At 42.5% G+C, this 12339-nt stretch overlaps 1 non-coding gene across 1 annotated transcript; it reads left to right on the top strand.

The window, feature by feature from the left end:
* Nucleotides 1-11469: 11469 nt before the first annotated feature.
* On the top strand, nucleotides 11470-11541 carry trnat-cgu (transfer RNA threonine (anticodon CGU)). The gene has a single exon. It is a non-coding gene; the product is annotated as a tRNA-Thr (tRNA).
* Nucleotides 11542-12339: the final 798 nt, after the last annotated feature.

The following is a 12339-nucleotide window of genomic DNA, read 5'->3' as shown; positions in this document are numbered from 1 at the left end:
TTCTGAGCGCCTAGCGTGTTTATAGTTCTCAAACAAGCAACTGAAATACATTAAAACTTTTAACAACACAATCATACTTAAACAAAGGTTATCAGCAGCCACTAGGGGGCCACAAGGCGAGGGGACAGGATGTCATGGAGTTATTTTCTCTAACTCCTAGCTTCATGTCCTCTTCTTAATTTTTTACTAAGAGAATAAATAAGCAAGGGAGAAGACGGGCAAAGGGTCTGGTTGAGACCAGAACCACTAACCAGAGGAGGAATGAGGGTAGTGCAAGGCTGATGCTGTGTCTATAAAGTTGGAAATTCCCAGCTGGTGGGTCGAAATTCCATCTTTTGATGCAATTGTTTCAACAAAAAATAGAAACGTGGCTAATGTTCCCAATTTAGCAGCTAATCAAGCTACTATGTAATTTCAAGGGATGTTTAAATGCTAAATAGCAGAAGAATATTGTTGCAGTGACTGAAAGGTGGAAATATTCAGGACCCAACCCATCAGTGATGTAACAATGTACTTGTGTGTTTAACAAACACTTGGTTTAGTGAATTTAAGATTTCGCACACACCCACACAGTTAGTTAGTTTGTTAGACTTCTGCTCAGGTTAAAGTTCGGTGACGTTAAGCTGCAGGCGGGACAGGAAACGGCGTGGGTGAGGTTGTAAACGGAGCTAGAGCTTGCGTGGCTAGCGTGCTAACAGCAGTCCACAAAGTTCGTTATCAATCATTTTTACTGTCATTAACCTTTGTCGGTGTCTTTGCGCTCACTATAGGCAAACAGCATTCTTCCTTCTCTCCATGCAGAGCCTCGAGATTTCACGTGTGGAAGCTCAGTTGATTGCTAGAAGTGAAAGTGATATTCCACTTTTATCTCACGAATATTCCCATTAACCTTTATTGAAGCCCGTACGACAGACAAATCCAAGCATGCGTTTTCTGTTTCTATGCGACCTCCAGCCGGCTCTGGTGGATTCGCACCTTTATTCACCTTTGACTTGGCGAATGTGCTTGTAGTTGTTATCTCAGCCCATTTCATCACCATATTTAGTACATTATCACACTAACGGACTACAAACTGCAGCGTCGCGCTTGCACACTGTCAAGTTTGATTGCTCTGATTGATATTTATAATGATATCCAGGTTATTTTTTGTAGGACAGGAATGTTATGTGACTGTACTTTTTTATGCTGGGAATATTGTGAGTTCACCAAACTCCAATAAGAATGATAAAGCTGTAAATCATCCCTCTTCAACAGCTACGACATAAGAGTCAGGGAGGTGTCAGTCAAGCACAGGCCATTTTAGGGATCTAATCAGGTAAAATAAATGAAATCACCTGTGTGCGTGGGGCTTTTTAAGATGATGATTCTGTGTAGCGCATAATGGAAACCTGTTGCATTTTTCGCTGCATTAAGATGGAATTTCTGACTTTCCAACATGTCTGGAACCAGCAGCCTCTTCCTCTCAGTCAGGGCAACCCACCACATCCACATTAACTGGGCTGCATTGTCCCGCTCACTGCTCTTCCTCCGTCAGTACTGCTCTCAGGTGAAAACGTTGCACCACACAGGAGTCAGGGCTGATCCCAGGACAGCGAAAGAGGACTGAGTCTAAACCCCGCTATCTCTCGACAGACCTGACCCGCTCTGGTGGGGGGTAAAGGCAACCTACCGACATGCTGCGTTTCTTTATAGGACATTAGGGGAACCCTCATCCATGCAATGTAGCATTATGTGCGTACTAAGCCCAGACTGGGTTGTTTTGAAGTGTAAATATCTCTGAAACAAGGCGGTTATGAGTCAACACAGAGGGACACTGTAGTTTGGGGGAAAGAAAAACACCCACTGAAACCTTCAGCTTGAAAAACGCCTCTCGAGAAGCCTTTTCTTTTTTTTTTAAAAAAGACTGATTATTTATTTCTCTTTTTTTATTAGTTTGACTCTATCCTCTTTACGTTGGGATGGGATTTTTATGGGTGCCATTTCCTTCTCAACCATTATTCATTGAAAACCTGCTGCAGTCCTGCACCCTCGCCTCTCTCCTGTCCATTAAAGGATACTGTGCAGGAACCTGCTAAACATGAAGGACACTGATTATTCAGAGCTCAACAGACTATTTTTGAAAGTTTCCTTTCTGCTTTGGTCCCCGTGTTTGCGTTTCTCAGTTATTCTTAGTCTCCTTTTAAACTTAATATTGATTTAGTTTGAAAACTGAGCACTTAAGTGCCCTATTCTTCTTCCAAGCTGTTTAGACTGCTAGCACTGCAAAGCAAAAACCTGTATTGTAATGAAGAATTGGTTGGACATTTGAATTTATTTTTCATGAACTAAACTCAAGTTGCATTATTCATTGTTCATTTCTTTTTTTTTTTTAATTTATGTGGTTCAAATCCCTTTTCTTTTTTTTTTTACTTTCCATGTTTTGAGTTTTATTTGCGTTCATATTGTTTCAATAAATTGGAGAAAGTGTCATCAAGTTCAAATCAAGTGAAACTTATTTGACTTTTTTTTTTCCTGCTACTTCCTTGATCATTAACTTTGATTAAAGAGGGAGAATACTCTGAGATGTAAAGCTGGGTATGTTTTACACCAAACAACTGTTTCCGCAACCAGTGCTCAAAATATAAGGAACACCCTCCAGATGTTGAGTGTGACCCACCATGAACACAACGTCTCAAATGTCTCGCTTAAAATCCAACTTCTCTACGCGATCCACATCACTGCTCCACCTGACTGAAGTGGATTTAACAAGGTCAGGCAGAACACTTCCAGAGTTTTATTTTAGTATCTAAAGAGCAGGTGTTCCTGTTATTTTGTACACTTGACTGTGTGTTTAAATGGTGTTCAACTGCAGTGTAACATTACAGGAGCAAAAGTTGGGGATTTAGAGGGAGGGCATTGGTCTGGATTTCTGACACCAGATCAGTGTCACCAGCCCCCCAAAATCCAAAGCTTTAAACTTGACTGTGGGAGTTAACAAAACTGACCATGGATCAGAGGACCCTGGTTAACCCTGGCTGGTTTTTCCTGCTGGACTCAGAGGCAGTGACCGAACCTGCCACAGGTTTGGACCTACAGTAGACGCTGTGGCTGGCTTTAATGCCTAATGTGAATGTGCCTATCTGTATATACTGAAAGTGAGTGATTGTGACTTGAGTCTGATGCTATGTGTGTGGGCTGATCTGCTGATCCGGTCGTGTTAAATAAATGATTTCATTTTCTAACCAGACTCCTTAAAGGTGCGGTTTTATTTAACATGGATATTAAAGGGACAATTCACCGCATAATGAAAAAAAGTATATCGGCTTACCTGCCAAATTTCACTTTTGTGTGCTGAGATTGTCTCAGACTTGTACTGCTAACCCAGTATAGTGGAGCTGAATAGAAGCTTTCAAAATTAGTTTCAGTGAAGACACTGCGGTCTGTAGATGATCCAGAGTAACCTGGACGCTCTGAGTTTTAAATCACATTGAAAAAACAAATCTCCTCACTTCCATTGTTTTGGGTTGACAGATGAAAGCCACAAATCAAAAGCTGATAAGCTAAGAAGAGAAATGTCTTTGTGATTTTGGTTAACTGACCCTTAAAAGAACCAGGGTGATGTGCAGGAGGTTGATGGTGCAAATTCCCCAAATGGCTTGAAGAAAGACTGGAGGGGGAACAGTTCCCCAAACTGTTGTCACAACGTTGGAAGCACGTTATTGTCTGAAATAACATTGTGTGCTGTGCCATTAAGATTTCCCCTTAACTGGAGTTAAATGGTTTAATCCAAACCAAGAATAACAGCTCCAGACCCACTGACCCACAGTCAGTTAAGTACATTTTTCACATAAAAGAGAAATATTGCTTTCTGTTGGAAGCCTGTGGATCTGTTGCAAAAAGGACAATGTTAAAGGAACAGTTATGATCAGCAGTCAATGACCTTGTTATCCATTCTAATGTTAAAGATTACAGAAATATGTGAGGCCCAAGAAGATGTCCAGATTAAAGTGATCACAGCGTGTTAATGTTCGCACAACACGGGGGGGCCTCTTCACTGTCTTCTGACCTTCCTCGCTATCATGTCCCATTTTTTTTTACAAGGTGTCAGGCGGACATGACACCGAGGCGGGGAGTGTTATCTGGGAGATGATGGACAGCAGGGCAGCAGGAGGAGGAGGCGTGGCCTGTCGACATCCCAGGGTCAGTGCAACAGCCAGGGAGAGGAGGCTCAGGGTCACACGAGACAGGAAGTTGCGTTGGAAAAGAGGCCAGGACGTGTTGCTTCACCACGCAGGGACAATGATGTATGTAGTTCATAAAGTAGCATGTAAATGCTGTAGAGCAGAGTGGATATGAAAAGACCCCCCTTTTCTCCTTACACACACTGTAGAAAACTGATGTGTCGCTTGAGAACGGTCAAAATGTGGCAGTGACCCTGAGATGACCTGTGATAGAAATTTACATGACATTACGTTTCTTGTTAAATGTTATTTGACTGATGACTGAGCTCATTCTTAAAACATTAGGTTATTCTATTAACTTGATAAATGCATAGTTTATATATTATTTTAAAAAAGGTCAGGCAGTATTTATCTAAGACAGCTGGTGACTGTACTTTTTGAGCAAATGTTACTCAGACAGGAGTTTTGTTGGGGACTATTTTCAGCAGTGGATTAATACACGCACGTTTGGCGCTATAGTGGGTATTTCTGGCAGCAGGACAGTGTATGTGGGATTGAGTCAAAATAAACTACAGTGTGTGTTCATGGTAATGAACATGAACATGTCACCCAGTGCAACAGTGTGGCTTGTTGATGTGTTTTTAATAGTTTCTGGACAATAATGGAGCTCTGCGGCACAGAGGAACACTTGATATGTGGGTAGCCTAATACTGTTTGTTGACGGTAAGAAAAATGCAGAATATCTTTATCCCGTAATGAAGGCAGACATTTCACAGAAGACAAAACACAGGAACGAGGCTGCCTGGCTGAAAAAGAGCACTGTCCTGTCTCTCCCAATGGGGGGCGCTACGCCCTCGCTGTGAACCCCTCCCCTGTGGACTAGCTGAGTATTCGTTAAAGTTCCTGTTTTATCAGTACCGCCATCATCACCACCACCAGACGTGTTGTTTAACTATAACACCCATCATTAGCCGCAGGACGAGCTGCAACTTTGTTGAGCTTCCGTGTCGGGAGCCACGTCTGACAAGAGGTTCATCTGCAGCCGGCTGACGTGAGGCGGCCTCCCCTCTCCTCCCATAAGCCCGTGCACACCCCACCTCCTCCTCCCCTTCCTCCCTGCCTCGCCCTCTCACACAGAAGAAGCAACACATGAAAACTCAAATCTTTTGGAGGTTTAAGGAAAAACATTCCCCCGTTTCACCTCACATTTTTTGGAGGCGGGGTGGGGGGGCAGGGGGTTGGGGGGAGGCTGGAGGTACAAAACACGGTGACAAAACCCAATTTTTTGAAGAGGCAAGCTTTTTTCTTTCTGTGCTATCTGTCAGAGTTGGCCAGACTCCAGTAACTTGTCCCATTGATCTAAAGCTAAAACGGCCCTGTGCGCCCACACAGCCTGGCCTGCGAGTGAGCGGGGTGGGTGTAAAAACATTTTTTCACCCTCGTGGGGTTTTTTTTGTTTGGGCTCAATCCCCAGCTCTTTCAGGGGGCATAAAGAAAGCGCTGTGCTCAGCAGGGTCATGTGGGCGAGGCCCGGGGGGTAGACTATAGGTGGCGATTAGGGCCTCTAATGTGCGATGAATCCTCTTCAAATCACATGATATGAACTAATGTCGCCATTTAATGATAAAACAACAGCGACTGGGAGGGAAGAGCCTGTGTGTGTGTGTGTGTGTGTGTGTGTGTGTGTGTGTGTGTGTAGATGCAGTGTACAGCTGCACAGAGGACAAGCGGGCAGGAATGGATGACAACTGCATTTCTCAGGTTGTGTGCAGCGCAGGACCGGCTGAAGGACGGAAAAGAGTTTAACCGGACCGCTGGGATGTGGGTTAAAGTGCAACACCAGTATTCTCCTTTCCTTTCCTTCCTTTCATCCTCTTGGACACTTTTGTTTTACTTGTTTCTTACATGCTGCTGCGAAACGGACCCAAAAAGTCCACTGATCCTTTGTTTCTTGAATGTTGCAGAAGTTATATCTTCTTCCAAACAGATTTCATTTGATGGACAACAACTGTCGACCCCCCCCCCGCAGACACTCAACAGTGTAACCTTGTCTCTGGTTGGTGGCGAGGGAGAGTGGGGGGCTCAGATTAGGTTAAATTTAGGATGGCCTGACCCTATTTGGTGAGCCATAGTGAAACAGGGAGTGCAACAATCCCTTCAGCGCAGAGTCGCCAAACTCATCTTTTTCCGTCAGCCAGTTGGACGCACACACTCACACACACACATGCACACTGTCCCCGCTTTGAAGTCAGGATCACATCTCTTCAAAAGCAGCTACTCTCCTCTTCTTCAGATTGTGCCTCAAAAGTAAAAGTTGATCCACGAGTTGAGCAGCTTCCTTCCAAATTAATGTTAGTAAGCTCTTCCAGCTAGAAACATGGTACATATCTTCACTAATAACTAAAAAATAAATATATTCTGATGCTACACATGGTGTGCAAGAAGAAGAGGAAAAGTGTACATGTCTGAAACCACTATAAACCCAGAATTTGATGACTCTCAGAAACATAAATTACTAGACAAACCCTACTGAAATGCAATACATCAACAGAGCACAGATTACCTCCACAGAAGGCACTGCAGAAACCAAACGTCGGTGTTAAGACACGACTTGAAACCTCACATTCTGGGGTTCCTCTAGTCAGACAAACTATTACCACACCCCTGAATAAAAAACCCAAAATGCCAGATTGAGATAGTTTTGCTGCAGTGATGACCGCCGCTCACATGAAAGCAAGGAGAGAAGAAGAAAGATAAAACAGGTGGAAACCTAAGCTGCCCCTCACAGGTCACATAGGGCCAAAGTGAGGAGATGCTGCTCTCCCCCCTGCCGCTGTTTACATTTGTGTAAATATTTATTTGTGCTTTAGTTGGCCTCTGGAGAGACGTGTTATACCTTTATTTAGTTTCAGTCTGAGGCATTTAGTTGATTTCCAGGAAGCACTATCGGGGAGTCATGACGAATGCCCCCTGGTTTCATTCAGCACTCAGGTGAAGTCAGCCAGGTGCATTGTGGGTGCTGTGTCCATACCCTCGCCTGACCTGTAGGTGTCCCCGCAGAGCTGACCTCTCCTCACGTTATTCTCTCATAATGCTCTTTCTCTGTGCAGCCCCTCCCTCTTTCCACGGACCTACAGTCAAAACAAGCCGTCCCACATGACTGCACACTGTACAGATGCTGCAACATTACATCATTTATAGCATCAGCAACCACATAATGAACATAGTGAATGTAAGAAGGCTCTTTTTAAAGGGAACTACTCGACTAGATGAGATTTATTTGACTTGTTTTGAATTTTGGGGCCAATTTTTGTCAAGTCATGGTCAAACAAAACCTTTCAACGTTTTCTTTCTTATCCCATGACACTAAATAACCACAACATATCTGAGACATTTAATGATTTACCTGATTAGCTGCTGAGTCCACAAGTCACTTTCTGATCAGTTTGCTGCTGTGGAACAAAATGCTGAAGTTCTCTAGAAGCCAATGGATGCTGAATCCGAGAGCGCTCAGGCGGGGCTGTACAGTAGCTACCTCCATGGACACCCAGCTCACGTCCTCTGTGCTGAATCTGGGAACACGGGGGGTTTTAAAACAGCTGAGAAGGAGTTTGCATTCTTTAATGTATTTAAATTGGACTGTTTTTAGCAATAAAAGTCTTAGAATCAGTATAGCCAGGTTCTGCCCAGTGGCTGCTAACTCCTAAATCACCAGCGTGCTGTTAGTACTCTCTCCTTATGACACTGTAATGGTGTGTATATGATGGTATACATCATAGCTGGTTTATGGTGCTGATAGCGAGGCCATGGGAATGCTTGTTCATTTATGTATTATCATATGCATGAAGATGTTATTATTGACTGTGGTTATTTTATGGTTTCACCTCTTGTTTCGCTCAGTGTAGCTGCTGTATGTGATGTGAACTGGAGGTTTCTGTTTTAGGTGAGCTCACCAAAGCGAATTCCCATCCGCTAAAGTAGTCTCAGTTCAGCAGCGTGGAGAAGGTCTTGAAACAGCGTAGAGATCATAGCGCAGGGGGAAAAAAATCCAGAAAATGTAACTGAACCGGAAGAAATCTTAATTTTCTACGGTGGCTAAAACATTTCTAAAGAGATTGGGGCAGCATTGGGGGGGATTTAGACTCATGACCTCACTATAAAATCCTTGCTACGGCACTGGATCCAGATGAAAGGAAAACCCCAACTTCCCTCTAAAAATACAAATCAAAGCACCGGATAGTGCACCTCCTCCACTGTGTTTCATAGAGGTGATTTTGAAAATGTATGTTCCAATTTTACGGTTATTGTTTCTTATTGTGTCTATTTTTAATTAACTTTGAGGTTGCAAATTGCCGTCAGAAGTTTTAACAGTCTGGTACCAAACTAGAAACGTTTCTGTCAAACAAACCAACATCTTTCCATGAGCCAGCGGTCAGGCCTCCCAGAAACAAATTCATCACACTCCTGAAATACATAAAGAGGGCCTGAGGTATTTGTGCTGTGGGCTGAGTGTGAATTTGTTAGGTGATTAAAGGCTAAATATAGCCTCCTGTCTGCTCCGAGCTGGAGACTAGTGACTCAGTGGCAGACACTCGCTTTCTGTAGCAGTCGCTTTTCCACCACAGGGCTAAGTGGGGCTTTACCATGGGGGTCGAAATGGATAAAAACCACAGCTGAAACCACCATGGGACTTTGTGTCTTTACTCCGTTAATCGGTTGACACGTTATATTGTTCAATTCTTATTCATTTCTTTCAATCGATAAGCGATTAGTGATGAATTTATGGAGATGCGGACAAAGTACATTCAGACAAACGTCATCAGTGATTAAAACTTTTCAGTGAAAATGTATTTGGTTTTAAACTTCAACAACTGAAATCTCCAAACAGCTGTTAAAGCACACACACACACACACACACACACACACACACCTGACTCCAAAATGTCCCTGAAAAGCATTGGGCTCTGTTTGGCCCTGTTCGGCTCTGCAGTGGAAACAAGGCTACTGACTGAGTGACGGGTTGAGGCCTCCAGTCAGTCGTGCCAAGAGATCAACTATCTCCCATCACTCCTCAGCCACTGGACCCAAGAGCCCAGCACTCATGTACTGTACTCTGTTGTTAGACTGAATGCCAAATATCCTGCGCAAAGTAATCCTTCCCAATCCTTGAGCTGGGTTCCTTTTTAAAGCCGTTTCATCTTATCATCTAACCTATTGGGCATTTATATCAGTCAACAATAAAAGGAAATAAAACATTCAATTCGAGACTAATAACGAAATAAAAACAGGCTTGAAATGTACCCAGTCAAGGACAATTGTGACTTCCTCAGCATTTGGACAGAGAGTAAAAGACCCAAACGGCCTCATTTAAACCTGCCTCAATCAACATGTTTACTACTGACATTAAATTAAATTACTCTGCGTAACGTGAAAGTCTAAAACTGAAGACCAACTCACCCAACACTGCTAGCCTTTTTAATTGCCCTTTTATTGACAATTAAAGTCTTGTTTTGAGATTTTTCCTAAAGACTGGCGGAAGGAGGCAGCATCTGACTTTTTTCGACATGTGTACATTATGGGCAGCTAATTTCATTTTAGCTGACAAAAGCAAAAGTTAGTCAAGAAATGGCTCCTCCTTAAATCACAGGTCTTATTTTTTCATTTCTGTTCATGTATGGGTTAAATAAATGAGATACAACGTAAGGTCGTCTGCTTTAGAGGTGTTGGGATGTGTATTTGCCCACCTTTTGCCGTCCTTTACAATGGCCCAAAAACCTTTGAAGTATACTCTAACATTTAGTCCACTTATTTGTCTTTGTGCATATATGAGACTGTTTTAGCCGTTGCTTTGTTGATGCCCACTGTGCCCAAAGATCAAAATGAACTTTCCCAGCAGATGTAAATTTCACCCACTTCTATCATGTATTGCACAGCGTTGTAAATTATCACTCAGCTCTTGAGATGGTGCAGATCTGTGATCGATGTTTGACTCTCAGGTGCAAGACTGACACGCCCGTCTTATTTTAATTATTTCTGGATGTGGATATGAAGTGGGTCTGGCTGTGTGTGTGTGTGTGCGCGTCTCTGGTTCGGCGTCACATTCTGACATTCGCTGTTGGAATGCAGAGTGAGGGAGTGAGCGGCTGGAAGGTCGGAGGTCAAAGAGTCTACAAAGAGAGTGCTGCCAAAGACACTCAGAAGCTCTCCTGATGCTGATGTGGGTCGCATAAAACCCAAAGAGCAAACAGGAAGCCAGCAGTTCAGATTAACAAGAACGACATGCTGCAAAAAAACCAACCTAGAACTACAAGTTATAGTTAGATAAATATTCTTTATCTTCACATGTACGGGAAATGAAAAACAAAGGTGTGACTCATTTTCTTACGTGGACTCATACATAAAACACAAAACATTGAAATGTAATGAATTCAAATTTGTAGGTGAATTTAAAATCCACTGATTAATGTGCAAAAAAATGTTTGACATGCATCAATGCTACAAAAAAGCAAATAAATAAAGATAACTAAGCAAACATAGGAACTATAAAATCGATTATTATTAGTACAACAAATGATTCTAATATTTGTAAGAGATCACATCTTTTTTGCACATCTACATTTTTGAGTATTTTGCAACATCAGAAATTGAGAGTAAATATACATTTCCGGCATATGTTTTGTACTTTGATGCCCTTAGAAATGGCATCTTTCAGAGAACAAGATACATACTTGATGGTCTCTCCGTACGCATCGCAGTGTTGCCTCAATTGTGTTGACTCTGGAAATCTCACATACCATATTAGATACAGAAAACGGAACAAAAACATCGCAGTGAAATGGACGGCACTTAAGAAAGGAGTTTACAATCTTCATGGCAACTATTTTGACTGAAATCTCTGGAAAAAGCTAGTAAGTGGACCCTGAGTTCATTTGTCTTTTTGTCAAACTACTATTTCCAAGAACAAACGCTCACAGTCGAGTTTATAACATCACATCTCATGTAATGTGTCTTAGGAGACATTATGAGACATCTGAATCACTGATTGGACTTTTCGCCCTGAACTTTTGAAATCATCAGCCTCACACATCTTACACCTTTTGCTGACTATCCAGAATTGATAAAGTTAGTAATATTTGATAATTTAGTAATATTTGGAAAAACATTTCTCCAAGAATTGACCCCCTGATTGGTAGAAGAAAAGCTGGCTCTGAGTCCCAGCTAGTGCCTATTAAAACCTATGTATCCATCTGGAAGATGTTAGACAGATTTTGGAAAAATGTTACATTATCACAAATCTGCATGTAATTGCGGCATGGTGGCCAAGTGGTAAGGCGTTGGTCTCGTAAACCAAAGATCATGGGTTCAACCCCCATTCATGCCTTAATTCTGTCGCTGATCCTCACGTTCATCTGCAAATGTTTGTCCTTTGTTCAACTTGAATGGAACCTGCACACTGTTAGGCCTACTTGGCTCATGTTTGAGTTGAATACTGCCAATCACAGCTGTTTCTAGGCCTCTGTTGGCAGGTCCAAGTACAGTCAGAAAGTCTTCATAAGCAAGCTGCATGTCTTTCAGGGCCATTGAAATGATACACCTGGAGAGTTGAAGTGTAATCCTTAATTGAATGTTTTTGCTCTGGACGTTAAAGTTAAGTCTTTAGAGGTCATCACAGCTCTGTTGTTGAAGTAAGTGGGATCGATGAATTTCATCCATCGTGAAAAGCGGAAGAGAAAGCAAGAACAACAAATATGGTACAAAAAATTTATTTAGTAACAGTTTTGTAAACATTTGAGGTAAATGAACATTTACATCAACTTGTTCTTACAAAAGAATCATTCATACACAAGGCACTTCTCTTGTTTAAGACAGCATTGAAAACAGGTTGCTGTTCTGAGCATTGTAAGATGGTTCCTACTCCCTGACGAGCCAGAGAAATCATGCTCTGCATGAAACGTAAGAGGAGAGAGTTTGGAGGAGTCACAGGGACGACGGGCTTCAAACACAACAACCTGTCAGGGCTTCGTATGCAGGGTTAGGGAAGGGCCAGCTACCCGGCTAACATTCTCTCAACAGTGGAGTCGTCTGATATGACGTCTAACCAGAGTCCCGACCAGTCTGTGAGAACATACTGAGTGAACACACAGAAAAATACCCCAACTGATTTTTCTCTCTCTTGATT

The sequence above is a fragment of the Enoplosus armatus genome, chromosome 11, assembly GCF_043641665.1.
Source record: "Enoplosus armatus isolate fEnoArm2 chromosome 11, fEnoArm2.hap1, whole genome shotgun sequence".
NCBI classification, from domain to species: domain Eukaryota; kingdom Metazoa; phylum Chordata; class Actinopteri; order Centrarchiformes; family Enoplosidae; genus Enoplosus; species Enoplosus armatus.
This window is presented reverse-complemented; position numbering and strand designations above follow the sequence as displayed.